General features: G+C 50.2%; 1 long non-coding RNA gene across 1 annotated transcript in view; it reads left to right on the top strand.

Annotated features, from left to right (window-relative positions):
• The window catches only part of LOC120759002 (uncharacterized), a 35,395-nt gene that overhangs the window by 2,037 nt on the left and 19,759 nt on the right, over window positions 1–13,599 (top strand). Inside the window, exon 2 of the long non-coding RNA XR_005703097.2 lies at window positions 7,877–7,946. This is a non-coding gene — a long non-coding RNA (uncharacterized LOC120759002). The remainder of the gene's footprint in view (window positions 1–7,876; window positions 7,947–13,599) is intronic.

Raw genomic sequence — 13,599 nt, 5'->3', positions numbered from 1 at the left:
AATGTAGTCCTTTCCCTCCTTTATTATGTTGGCTATTTTTAAGAAATAATTTTCCAATTATTTTCACAATATTGTGAGTGGTGCTCAATTCTTCTCCTATTTATTTTTTTCCCCCTTTCGTGCGCTAGCATCGAGTCAGGTGCAAACGGTTTCAGTGGAGATGCTTTAAAACTAGACTGAACAAAGCAGGAGGGAACTGAGCAAGGTGGTTGATGAATGCATTTATTCCGGAGTAATGATTTGATGGGGGATGGAGGAAAGAAACATTCAAATTCCTAATGAATGTAATTCAGGAGGAATCATTCAACCAGCATGTTAGAGAAAATCTGTTTGGTGGGAGTGTTCTGCACTGGCAGAACCCAGGAGGTATTTCTGTCCCTGGCTTTTGTAATTGCAAAAGGTGAAAATATAAAAAGAGGATCTGAGGAAAAAAAATATACACACATATAATAAATGTCTTTGTGTGTGTATATATAAATACATATATATATATAATTTTATGAAATAAAATGGAAGCGTGGAAATCCGTGTCTACATGAGAACTCTTACAAAGGATTGATGCAAGCTTTTTCACCTTGCTATTCAATCAGCTGGTCAGAAACCACTCTTGACTTTTACTATTTTTTTTTCTGCACAAAATCACCTCTCCTGAGCTGATTTTTCAGGCATTTTTTCAGGCCACGTATTTGGTGCGCTTACCCCAGAGCAGTTCCCCCGAAGGGGACTGGGGCAGGCACTGAGCGCTTTGGCCTTTAACGTCCAGGAGAGAGAAATTGCGGTTGCATTTTTTTCTGGTGCATTAATGCTTCATTTTTGCCCCCATTGTTGGCATGAGCCCATGGATGTCTCGAGGAGGTGTGAAGGCAGCACCCCCTCAATTAACAAGGGACGTGGCAGTGAGTGATGGGGGACAGTGTTATGAGAATCCCCAGCTCGTGCGTGCCTGGGTGGGGGGTGAGGCGGTGGAGGAAGCCCCCCAGGAAATCTCTGCCTGTGACATACCCGCTGCACCTAGAGAGTCCCTGGCAGCCCACCGACAGGTCTCTGCTTTCTGTCTTTTTCTTTTTTTAAGTGCCGTATTGGAAGGGAGGTCCCCGAGGGTCTGTCCTTAGGCCAGGGATGGATTTTGGCTGGACACGGTTCCCTTTGTGGCTTTGCTTTTTGCCCCGTAAGGGTAGCTGTTGGTTAGGATGGATCTTTGCCCCTGTGTAGGCAAAACCCAGAAGGGAAGGTGTCTTTTTTGTGCGTGCTGAGATGAGAGTCCATGTCCCGGCATTCCTGGTTCCTTCTCTTCTCAGTGGGACTCTCCTGGTGGAGCAATAGGATGCAGCGTAGGCCAAACGTGGGTGAGGTTCCTGGAGCTGGGTTGTGATGTCTTTGTTCTTCAGGCAGAGCTGGGGATGGGCAGAGGGAGACAGAAACAGAAGAATCAGCATGTGCCATTGGGGGATAAACGGAAAATACAGTTTGCGGGTTTTATCCCGGGGAAATGATTCTCTGGGAGATTGTGTTCTCCAGCTCGTGATTTCCCACCTTTTCCTAAAACTTGTCTGCCACACAGTGGGTTTGGCTTAGTGCATGAGATGAAGGGGATTTATATCAAATACCTGGGCAAGCCAAACTCTCCAGGGCTCGGGGTCAGGTGGAGAAGGGGCTGTTCAGGCCCTGCTGTTTGAAGGAGCTGCCCTGGAAGCCAGGCTATGTGAGCATGCATGCTTGGTTATGGATGAAATCCCATCAATGGGCATTTTTGTGGAACTGCCTGGCGATGGCGAGTTCCACTCTTGAGGCTGGGCTCAGCTATTTCTTTTGTTCCTCTTGGCTCCCATGCCCTCCCTGCACCCTTGATCCTTTACCTGCTGCTGGCATTGTCCGTGCCGCCGGAGAAAGGGCAGAGCCCAGGAGCTTGGGGGGTCCATCCGACCTGTGGCCATGGATGGGTGCTGCTTGTCCACCAGGGAGGGATCAAGGCTGCCTGCTGGAAACAGTCTCGTGTCTGGGTGGAGGGAAGGTGCTGATTTGGCATCTACAGGTGCAAGCACTGAGGTGCCTGGCACGTGGCGGTGCACACACACCGTGTGTGGTGTGGGTACTCCGTGTCACCCTGACACTCCTGCTGTCACATCGCAGCCCCTCTGTTGCCCTGAGTCTCTGGATGTCCCCAGGAACCACCAGAATGAGATGGACGTGTGGCTGCCCACACTGGCTTCCCCAACAAATGGTACAGGAGTCACCCTGTCTAGGTTGGGGACTTTGGTGTTTCATGCTGACAAGCCTGATCACCTTGGAAGGCGTTTGCCAGGACCCAAACTGGAAAAACATCATCTCAGGCTTCTCACCATCCCTCTGTCCCTCTGAGTGCACGTTTGTGACCAGCTTGCATACGAGGCTGGGCCATCACACTGCCCACAGCCGGGCTTCCGGCATCTGCAAAGAGTCAGGACGAGGTTCTGGCTTTCGTGTTTTCTAATATTTATTCAGGGGCTCAGGTTTGGTTAGGAGCGCTTGCCTTGAAAGCTGAGGAGTGGGGGTAAAAAAAAGAAAATGGGGGGAGCAAAAGAACACAATCTCCGGCAGTTAGCTGTCTCTTGGAAACTCAGCTTGCTGTTCCTATAGAGGCTTTCTCTTTTCCTTCACCCTGGTCTGGCCTTAAGTACCACTTTAAGCAGGCTTTGCTCATTCACATCCAGGCTCCTTAGAGCAATTGAGCCCGCGGGGGTTTGAAAAGAAGGGACAGTCCTTCAATGGCAGGACCTTGGGCCAGGCTAATTGGTTTTGGTTCAAGGGGATACTGGATTTGTGAAAAGCCCAAAGACATCTTTCCCACGCCAAATCCCGGCTCTTCAGAGGGGGAAGTGAGGGGTGCTAGGTGGAGAAGGGAGCTGAAAGAAAGATGGTTTAGTTGAGGAACCTCGTAAGGACCCGGATGCCCAGCGGCTCTGGCAGGGATGGGTGCGGCCGGGGGCAGCGCCCAGGGTGGCACAGCAGCAGGGGCGCGGTGCCCTTCCTCCTCGCCGGAGGTGGACAGCGGTGGCTGGCTCCCGGTGGCATGCTGGCAGCAGTGGCCTGGTTTCATTAAAACCAGGCTTTTTCAGTGCATGCCAGGCTCCCATGGAGATGCCACGAATGCAGGAAGGATGGGACACGGGTCCAGAAACCAAATCGGGTCTGTGTGCTCACCTGTGCAGCAGTGGGGGGAATTTGTTGAGGTCTCTTGTATCTCATTTTGATTTAGGAATTTATTTATTTTTAAACATTTACTCTCTCTGGCGCCATTCCAGCAGTCCCACGACCTTTACACTCCCCAATCCATAAAAATCACTTAATTATTGGGCTGAAAATCAAGGCTTGGAAACAAAGCCAGCTTATGGGACCATCAGTTCTTGATATATTTCCTGAGAGGACATATTTCTGGGCACCTTCAGAGCAGAGCACACAGCTTGTTGGATATGAGATATCAAGGCATTATTTATTGAGGAAGTCTTCACACTCCCTCATCTGTTATAATTAACTGATGACATTTTTTCTTAGGTTCAAAATATGGTGAAAAAGTATAATTAGCACGAAGCTGAGGCACTGCATTAAAATGTCTCCTATAGTTAATGTAGGGTAGTCGTGCTATTTATTATAGGAGGAGCTGGCTCTGACCTCTGTGTTGCCTAACACTTTTTATTGTAAAGATTCTTGAACTTTTTTTTCTTTTTGAAAACCTCTGACACTCCCATTGTTTGCTGTGGGCCCTTGAAATTCGTCTGGGGGAAGCTCTTCAAGTCGAGAAATGCCTATTCTTTGTCCCTTAAATTCCTTTCAGGTTTAGCTGAATTATGAATTGTTCAGAATCACGATTTCCCTTCGCTTGCCTCTTGGAGGAGGGGGGGAATTAAAATTTATTGTTTCCCTGGAATAATAATAACAGATGAGGAGCAGGGTGAAACCATGGACTCCCACCACTTTATTGCAGAGCTCTGGACCAGCCAGGGAAGGTGGGAGGGTGTTCACAGCCAGCTCCATCACCCCTTTCCACCTTTAGGTCATATCCTTCCGGCACAGAACCTTCTCCTGGGAGAAAACTCCTCCGTGCTCTGGTGCCAGGAGGAAAAAGTGAAGGGTATGTAGGTGCATTGGCCTGGGCACTGCCAGCCCCAGCAGTCCTCTTCTCTGCCGGCCCCGGGAGAGCAGCCTTCTGCCGCTGCCACATAACATTAGTCCTGTGTTTCATAGAGGCAGAAATCTGTGCTGAGGCTTGGGGCTTGAAATCTCTCTGCCCGTGCAGGATGAAGCAGGGATGGGTGCAGGGTGGAGGAAGGGGAATTTGTTACACTTGCCTACAATTGTTTTTCTTTTTGCTTATATAAACAATCTATTATTTATTAGCTATAAATAATGCATTTTTCTGTATGTTTAGAATGCACGTGATTTCTGTATATTAAAAATGTACATGGTTGAAGGCACCAAAGCAAGCACTGGCAAGTCGGGGGGTACCTGATTTCATTTTGACCATGAGACATTAATTCAGCCTCTCCCTGCCCATGCCCTTACGAGGCTGACGACACGGTCACAGCCTATTTTTAGCTCACTCCCTCTTTTCCTGTCCAGAGTGGCTGCACAGCGAGGTGGAATTAAGGTTGCATGGGCAGCCATAAATTGGACGTTTCCTAACTTTGAAGTGCTTGACCATACAATCCTAGCGAGGGCTCTTCAGGGCAGTATTTCTGCATGTGGCATTAACTGCATTGGCTGGGGGCGTCAAACACAGGGGTAGAGAAGCTGTAGAGCAAAAAAGACCTATCAGACTATTGAGAGTGTTCGTTTGAATAGGTGGGGGAGTCAACAGAGCCTACACTTGATCTGAATGGCCAAGAAGATGTCTCCAAGCTGAGAGGGGGGAAGCCTTTGTTCCTTCAGTCCCTGCCTTGATGTTTTCTTTGCCTTTGGTTTTCCCTCGTTCCCTCCTAAGGAGGTTTGGGCTCCTGCTTTTGAGGAACCTTCGGCTTGTGCTGTGAATTTATGTGCTGGTGGAAGCGAGGGTGTCCCTAGGAATGTGCACACACACGCACGCTCCCGTCATCGCACCAGCAGACGTGTGCTACCAGCTCGTAGGTACTTGCTGATTGGCGTCCTTGCCTTGCCTTGCCTTGCCTTGCACACTCCCTCTTTCCCATGTCACTGTCAGGAGCCATTCCACACGTTGGAGGGAAAGGAGAGGCCTTTGTGTTTTACATAGGAAGGTAATCTCTTTTTTAGCTGCTGGAAGAATTACTCCAAAGGTGATTATATGCAAAGCACATTTATCTTTGCTTTAAATAGCACTCTTTTGTTTTATTTTTTTCCTTTGTTTACTGGTGGATATCTCCATTCTGGCTCTCAGTAGGATGCTTGGCTGTCTTTTTTTGAGTGGAGTGGACACCTTGAGCAAAGCAGTCTGGAAAGTAAGCAGACCTTTGTTTTACTTTCCCAGATATAATGCAGTCCCAGCCCCTTGCACACACCTTGTGCCGATACCAGAGCACTCTCCCCCACCTGGCAGTGTATTTGCCCTGGGTTATAATTATTTGACCGAGCAATTTTGTGTTTCCAGAATTCCTGGAATCTGATACCTGCCTGGGGCTGTTTCTGGATGGGCACAGGTATCTAAGTGTCCTGCATTTGGGTTTCCATTGTTTGGGTTTGGCTTGTGTTTCATGGGCATCTCTTTCGTAACTTTCCCCCTCTCTCCTGCCTCTCAGTTCAGCAAAGGGTCTGTCTATCTGAACGCAGGCAATAAACATCTGTTCTCACCCTCACTTCTGTTAATGAGATAGAGACAGGTAAGCATCACACATACCAACTTCCCTGCTCTCAGCAACATCAAGGAAACGGTGACAAGCTATTAATGGGAAGTGATGGTCTGGGTGCTAATTAGTGCTTCCTTTTCAACTTTTACCTACATGTCTGCCGAGATGCCCATCCCAGCCTCTCCTCTCTCCTTGCATCCCTTTGTTTCCAGCACGTTCCATGTTCACTGTGCACATCCCATGTCAAAGAGTCTTCTCTATTTTTTCCCTACCGATCACTTTCTGCATCCCTTCATTCCCTTTTTTTTCCCCTTTTCCCTGGCACCCTCATTCTCCTGTGGTTGTTCCAGCCAAAGAATGAGCAAGATATGATAGTAGGATCTGAAAGCTTGGGGATGGGATATGTGAAGTTGGTCAGGAATTGCTCATCTTCATCACTGGGTAGTAATATTTGCTTGTGGCACTAGTGCACGGGGTCAAATTACCCTGGGGATCTGAGGTCAGAGATCTATCCCCTCTTCCCACAGGTAATGCTGTAGGGAGCCTCCCAGCAGCTCACAGGTCTTGATCATGGAGCAATTAGTATTTAAAGTAGATCTTCTGGTAATGCCCAGAGACCAAGTAGGAGAGGCCTTCATGGTGTGAGCCTGCAGGAGATGACAGGTCCTGCCCCAGAGAGTTTGTGTTCTAAACCCTAAACGGTTTTGCTGTCCACCAGCCCCTGGTTTTTTAATGGCTGGTTTTTGCGATCCACCCCAGTTTATGCTGCTGCAGCAACATATGATTCCTGGTCTCAGCTTGGTGCCCGGTCTCTCCCGTTTCTCTTTCTTCTGGTCCCTGGGCTCTGCCCCTTCCCTAAGGACACTAATCATCCCCTCCTCACCTTTTCTGCATGGGCTGTGGGTTTCTTGCAGCCAGGCTTGTGTCCCAAGGAGCTGCCTAATCTGCCCCTGTCATTCCCAGTCACAGGCTCTGCACACACCATAGCTTTATGGGGAATGCTTGCAGGGCAGTGGGAAGAGGCAGCCATGGTTTGCACATCAGCTAATTAATTTTCATGACTGAACGATGCTGCCTGGTCTCTTGTTTATACTCCTTGCCTCTCCCCTTCTCCCCCTCCTCGCTGACACACACACAACACGACACATCTCGTAGGAACGTCAGCATCCTTCCACAGCCTTGAGACGCGAGCGGTTATTCTGTTGGCTTGTCAAACGTGGGTTTCCCTGCTTCATGGTACACAGGGGCCCCCTGTTTCACATTTGCTGATTCTTATTAGACCCAGCGCGCCAAGGCCCTGTCTCTCCTTGCAAAGCAACGCGCCGCATCCCATCCATAAATCCAACCCTGGAACAAAGCCTCTTCTACCCTGCCCCATATTTCTACCCAGCCTGCCCACTTTCCCCTCTCTCTCTCTCTCTCTCTCTCTCTCTCTCCCTCTCTCTCCCCCTCTCCCGTGCTGAAGGTTTCCTAGTGCCAGGGAGATATGATAATTCTTGTGAAGAGAGCATGAAATGCCTCTGCTCTTTGTGTCTGTTTAATTCAATGAGAATCCCAGCCCCAGATGTCATGAATGGTGGGCTTTGTGCTGGCCCTTCCTAAGCCCTAACCGCCAGCCCAGCTTTCTGTCTTTCTTGTTTCCCACCACTGGATACTGATTAACAAACTAAATTATTTTTCCTCCCTAATGATGTTTTCCCACTTTGCCCACCAGGCTGGAAGAAGCCACGGGGAGGAAAGAGTTTGTGCAAAGGATGAGATAGCCAGGGAGAAAATTAAAGAGACAGTGTTGCTGTCTGGGCTCTGGCAATGCAGGTCCACTCGGCTTTATTTCCTTATTAGAGAACGGGGTCGTGTCTGGCTGTATTTTACGTGGCTGGGTGTATTTCAGCCAAGGGACGGGCTTGAAAGCATCTGCACAACGTATGCTCTGGAGCATGCCAAGGTCTGTAACTCACTTGCAATTGTGTGTGCAAGTTTGCACGGCCCCAGATTTAAGGTCTCTTTTCCAAATGTGAGTGACGTGCGGTAATTACTTGACATTCGTCCATGCATATGGGAACCTCTTTCTAATTGAGACAAATTCTTTTTTCCTTAATCAGACATGACTGAGAGTTCGTGGAGTGGGATGCCTTGGGAAGGGCTGGGACGTCTCCACCTGAGCAAGGAGAGGTGAGTCCCTGGAAGTCTTGCTGAAGGTTTGAGTCCAACTCATGCGTGGGAGACCAACTCTTTTGCCTGATCCCTCCATCCCACAGCCAAATTCCCAGCCAGGCTTTTGAAACAGGGCCAGTTGTTAGCTGCTGGTAGAGAAGACCAGCAGCGATAATCCAGAGAGCATGGGTGGAGCTGGAGGCAGGTGGTCAAGGCAGGATTGTGCAGAGCCTCCTGCTTGTTGGAGCCCAGCAGTGCCTCCTTGCTGGACACTAGCGAAGCTGTGTCCAGCAAACACCCTCCTGGAGCAGTAAAAGAGGATGGGTGTCAACCTTGTGAGTAGAAAAGATGGTAGGGAGGGAGAGAACCTTTAAAGAACAATCCGGGGGTCGGAGTTGAGCCATTGGGAATCATTGAGAGGGGGTTGGTTTGGCATTTTGATTAAAAAAAACCCCAAAACCCAAACAAACAAAAAAACAGAGGAGCCCCTGTGTTGGTGGTGTTGACTTCTCACGGGCAGGGACAAGTCTGATGGACAGGGCATGACAGAGAGCTGGGTGTGCTTAGGAAGGCTCTACAGTGGTGCAGTGCTCAGCTCTGTACTTATCAGACAATACAATATATGTATTTATCTCTCACAATTGAGAGCTTGAGTCAGAGAGAGTCAGAGCCTTGCCTTTCCCTGTGCAGATCTGGGAGGCTTGTGCAGGTTCAGCTTGTGCAGCAGCTGTTCCTGTCAGAGCCACGCCAGTGGTGCGGTGCCCAGACATGGTTCCCCTTTTGCTCAGCTTCGACTCCAAGGGGAAATAAACAGGGAAAAGGAAGTTTCTTGCCTGCACCCACCAAGCCCCTGCAAGCACACCCGCTGCATCCAGCAAAGCACTGCCTCACGTACGGCCTTTGCTTCCCACTGCAGTCACATCTGACCCTTATTACTTCTGCAAGTTAGAACAAGGCAGGAAAAATGGCTGTGCAGTGAGTTTCTTCATGCGCCAGGATTTATTAAGAACAATAGGGGAAATCAATCCATCTATGTAGAATACATCGCAGGCTGCAATGGGATAAAGCATTTATTCCGCTCTTGAAGGGTAGAGCTATAACTCATGGGAGGCAAAACCCTTAGTGCTCTGGAGTCCCTTCCCTTCATGTGTGCAAAGAAATGCTTTAGCCCATGGCAACCTACTAGCTATTGAATTTGTGTGGAGAATCTGCCGTCCTTCCCCTTTGCCGGCCCCTTTTTGGAAGGCAAGTCACTCATTAAAACACACCTCTGGAAAAATGAAGGGGCTGTCGGTTCGAAGGCATCTCTGCATCTCGGTTTTACTTTAAACAGAAAGGGAATAGAAATGTCTCAGTGATTTAAAAGCGACCCCCCACCAATTTTGAATGGACAGATTGTACTTTAACCAACACAGGATTTGCTGCAACTTTCTGCTGATGCCCAAGGACCAGGCGCTGCAATTACAGCGGAGAGGGATGGGTTGGGGTGTTGTGACAAGGCGAGATGCTGTGCAGGGAGATGTGTGTTGTGCAGCTGAACACCTCCAGTGCTGACTAGATAGATGTGTGTGTATCTGTATAAAGTACTCCCTGTGCCCGGCTCTCTACTCGTCGTAGAAGGCATGCAGTGCAAAGACTGGAGCAGTAGTTAGCAGGGGCAAAAGGTGACCAGGATTTGTTATAATCTTTCTGGGTGTGAGAGAGCGTGAAGCTGGGGGGGGAGGTGGGTGGCATTAATAGTGAAATGGTATTTTCACTAAGCCTATTTTCACTAGGTCTAATCTATGTTGTGGGAAGAGGATCTCCTCCATAGGGCAGACCCGGCGAGGCTGGTGAACTGTTTGGAGGGGTCTGGGCTGCCAAGGAGTGCGGGCGGTGGGAAGCGAGGCAATTGAGCAGACACGTCAGGCGGCCTTCCTCAGCAGAGATGACTTGGTAGCGTGCTGTTGGGCAGATGGGGTTAATTCTTACACCCAAATCAAAAGGCAACCGAGGGGGGAATGTTTTATTAATGAAAGCAGCCCTTTGTGAGTATTCCTCCCGAGGCACGTTCCCTCCACCCGCTGTCTTCCCCCCTGGCTGCTGTCTGGCCCCACGTCTTGCTCAGTACCTGCTCAGCTGCCACTCACCCACTGATAGGTTTCATCAAGAAATGTCTCCATATGTGTCTGAGTCCTGAACCTGGGTATGTGGGATGGGAGGAGGAGGAGGAGGAGAGATGAGTCCTTGGCCATGCTGGAGATGGGTTTGCCACAGGCAGGCAGAGCTCAGGCTGTCACACGTTGCACGTCAGCCCAGTGATTGCTGCAATGGTGCTGCAGGAGTCACCTCTTGCTCACTGAAGAGCAAGGGAAACAGAGTGCAAGGTAAAATGCAGGTTGAAAGTGGGTATTTCAGTGGGTGGGGGATGAAGGGAACAGCTGGAGGTTGGGTTGGCGAGGTTGGAAGTACCTTGCCCACCATTCACTCCTTTTCCCATCCTGCCACCTCTCTGCCTGCAATGCAATGGGGTCAAGAGAGGAGCAGGGGATTTCTGTGTACCCAGAAAGCAGCCTTACCTGGTCTTTCTTACCTTGTTGTCTCCCTGTGCCCATGTCCTCGAGGACCCTGGACACCTTGTTCTGTTAAAGGACAGGGCCGTGGGAGTGGAGAGGGCTGCGTGTGGAGATTATTTCTGTCGCTTTGTTAAAAATAAAACAAAAGCTGGTTTATGACAATTGATTCAGGAGAAAGAGGAAGTGGAGCTCAATTCCCAGAGCACCTTTTAGCAAGGCTCTGCGTGCGCGCGCGTGTGTCGTACGCGTGTCAGAACTGAGCACCCATGGAAGGCCGGGTCGGGAAACCTCACATGGAAGCGGGGAAAAGACCCCAGTGCATGGCTGCTTCCCTGAGGGAACCCCCGCAGGGCTAATGTTTGATCTGAGGCTTCGTTGTACTCCTCTGAAACCTTGGGATGTCAGGAGCTCGAAGGGAGATTGGGATGGAAGAGGATGCTATTTGCATTTTCCTATGAATGCATCTATTTGTATAAATTTGGTGTCTCTGTGCATGCGCACACTTCCCTACGCATGCATTTGTTTGAAGAGCAATATGCTGTCCCCTTAAGTGTTCTCTGCTCAGGGCCAGAACTGGTTAGTCTGAAATTCAGACTCTTCCTGGAGGAGCTGCAACTCCCCTTTCCGCTTCAAATCTAGCAATGGCTATGGACATAGGAGTCCTGAGATGGTTCACCATGCGATAGCAGAGTTTCATTGTGGGGGATGAAGGCTCCCCCTTTCAAATTTGCACAGACATCAAAAGAGTCTGGAAGGTTCAAACAGATCACAACGTAATCAAAATGCCAAGCCACCGTCTGCTTCTGCCTTTGGGTTGACAAGCAGGATTAGCACCCAAGGGAAGCAGGGTGTAATAGTGTTTCACGGGCACTGTGAACAGCCCAGGAGTGTGCGGAGTACAGAAAGGTTAGCCGAAGGGCAGGTCTAGCTACAGACGTACGGTTGGGGGGCAGATTTTAAAGTGAGGAGCTGTACGTGTACAAACTCCGTGGGTATTTACTTTAGCAGAAGGCTGGACTCTCCTGTGATGTCACGCTGGAAGCAGTTTAACCTAAACTGGAGAAAGCCATTTTGAGAGTGGAGATGTGCACCAGCGTGGCGAGGAGCAGCAGCAGTTGACCTATAGTGCTGTCATTATAATGGTGTGGTTTTCCGTGTAGACAACCCTGGAGCGGAGCAGCTAGCCTGCCATCCCTTATGTTTCACTGTCTAGCTGAGATGTATAACATGGCCCTGCCTGCATGCGGTTGCAGTCACCCTCTAGTCCTCCACAGAGTACTGGAGCAGATGCCGAATTTTCGATGTGTGTTGTGTGCCTATTGCACCGTGCGAAATAGTCCCATGATAGCTAAAGACACGTGAAATGCTTCCCAAATACTGCTTTAGTGTCAGTGATTGCTGGTCTCGTCCTGAGGGCAGCCCGAGACCAGATGAGGGTACCTTGGTTGGTATTTGGTGTTGCTCCTTTGGAGAACTGAGCACACTGATGTGTCCACTGTAAAGCTTCCATGGAGTGAGAAATGTATCTGTAGCTTTGTCTGTGTCATCTGTGTAACCATGCGGTTTATAACTGACCTTGTTTCAAATTTGTGTTAAATTAAGGTTTAGGAAGCTGACGTCTTCTTTACTGATATCTCTGCAGTTTTGGTTTGGGATTTATTTTGTTTTGGCCGGGAGAAAGGCATAATTTGCCCATAACTCACTCTGTGATGGCTGGACAGGTGACATCTTGCCTTGTAGCTCTCGGAATTCTCTATCTGTCCAGGCCGTGTCTTCCAGGGCCAGTCCAGTGCCTGGCAGCCTTCAGAACTCACTGGGACGCAGTGAGACGGGCGGTTGCCTGTGTGGCGATAAGCCCACTCGTGTCCAACGCTAAAGCCATGGCAAGGGCACAGCCGGCTCTGTGGCCACGAGCAGGGCCCAGGCAATGTGTGCTGCCCGGTGAAGGAGAAGTGTACCAAGATTGTTCCAGCCAGAGGGCTGAGGAAAGAGCTGTGGGAGTGCCGCGTGCCCAGCGCCTTGGCGCCGTGAGCAGGGTCCGGGCTAAGATGGCCGCTCGCCAGCGCACTCTGGCCCACCACGGCCACTCCTTTCCTCCTGGGGCCCCTCTTTACTGGCTGCCACTGTTCCCGGGTGCCCACTGCCTCGGGGCTGGCGCAGGGGAGCCCGCTGGGATGGGCCAGCTGCGGGCCTGAGGCAGCGTGGGCCCCGGCGGCCATTTTGCGGGAGGCGAGCGCCGCCTGTAAGATGGCCGCATGGGCATGAGGTGGGGTGCAGCGCTGCCTTGTCCTCGCCACGCTGCCTCCCTCACGCCGTCCCCTCCTTATCTTGCTAATTACCGATGAAGGCAGAACAATAACGGGAGCTGGCATGCCCCAGTTCTTTCTCTGCCACCTCCTTCCTCGGGCGGAAAATCTGTGCGCACACCTCCCCCCCACCGCCCGCCAGCCCCTCTGTGATATTAACTGAATTAACATACTTCCTAATTTGCCCTGTGTTTTTTTCCTGCGCCTGCTCCGAGCCGCCTCGTCATGGCTTCTCCAACTGGTGGGGAAGAAGCGAGTGCGTTCATCCCCTCCGCTCGTTTGGTTGTATGCGAAAAATCCTTAATGACATCTAAAAGGGGTGGTGGGACAATAGCCCACGCGGGGTTTGGCAGGAGACATGCGATATTTACCCCGCCAGACCATCCTCGCTGCCTCTTTGCCGAGGGATTACGACGGCCGCCGTCCCCGCGTTCCTCCATTTATTTATTTTGCTGGTGGCGGGGGGACGCGTTGGCACGCGGCTGCTTTGTGCGCCTAGCTTCACCTATGAAAAGGACGTATTAAGGTGTTGCCATAAACCCCCGGATGACAAAGAAAGTGCCTTTCTCTTCTGCTTGTGGGCAACAATGACAGAAGCCTTTAAAACCAAGGAATTTTTCCCCCATTTGCAGAAGGCTTCCCCTAAAAGGAACTTAAATACATACCATAAATTCTAAAGCGCCGAGCTCCTGCTAACTATGCCATGCTTTTTGTTTCTGATAGTATTTGTCCATTGCAGAGAGCAAGCCAAGGATGCGGAGCCTCCCCCGCCCTCCTCCCTTTGTTTAAGTGACAAAATGTTTCTATGTT

Source organism: Hirundo rustica, chromosome 13 (genome assembly GCF_015227805.2).
Source record: "Hirundo rustica isolate bHirRus1 chromosome 13, bHirRus1.pri.v3, whole genome shotgun sequence".
Taxonomy (NCBI): domain Eukaryota; kingdom Metazoa; phylum Chordata; class Aves; order Passeriformes; family Hirundinidae; genus Hirundo; species Hirundo rustica.
Note: the sequence above shows the minus strand (reverse complement) of the source record. Positions and strands in the feature narration are given on the sequence as shown.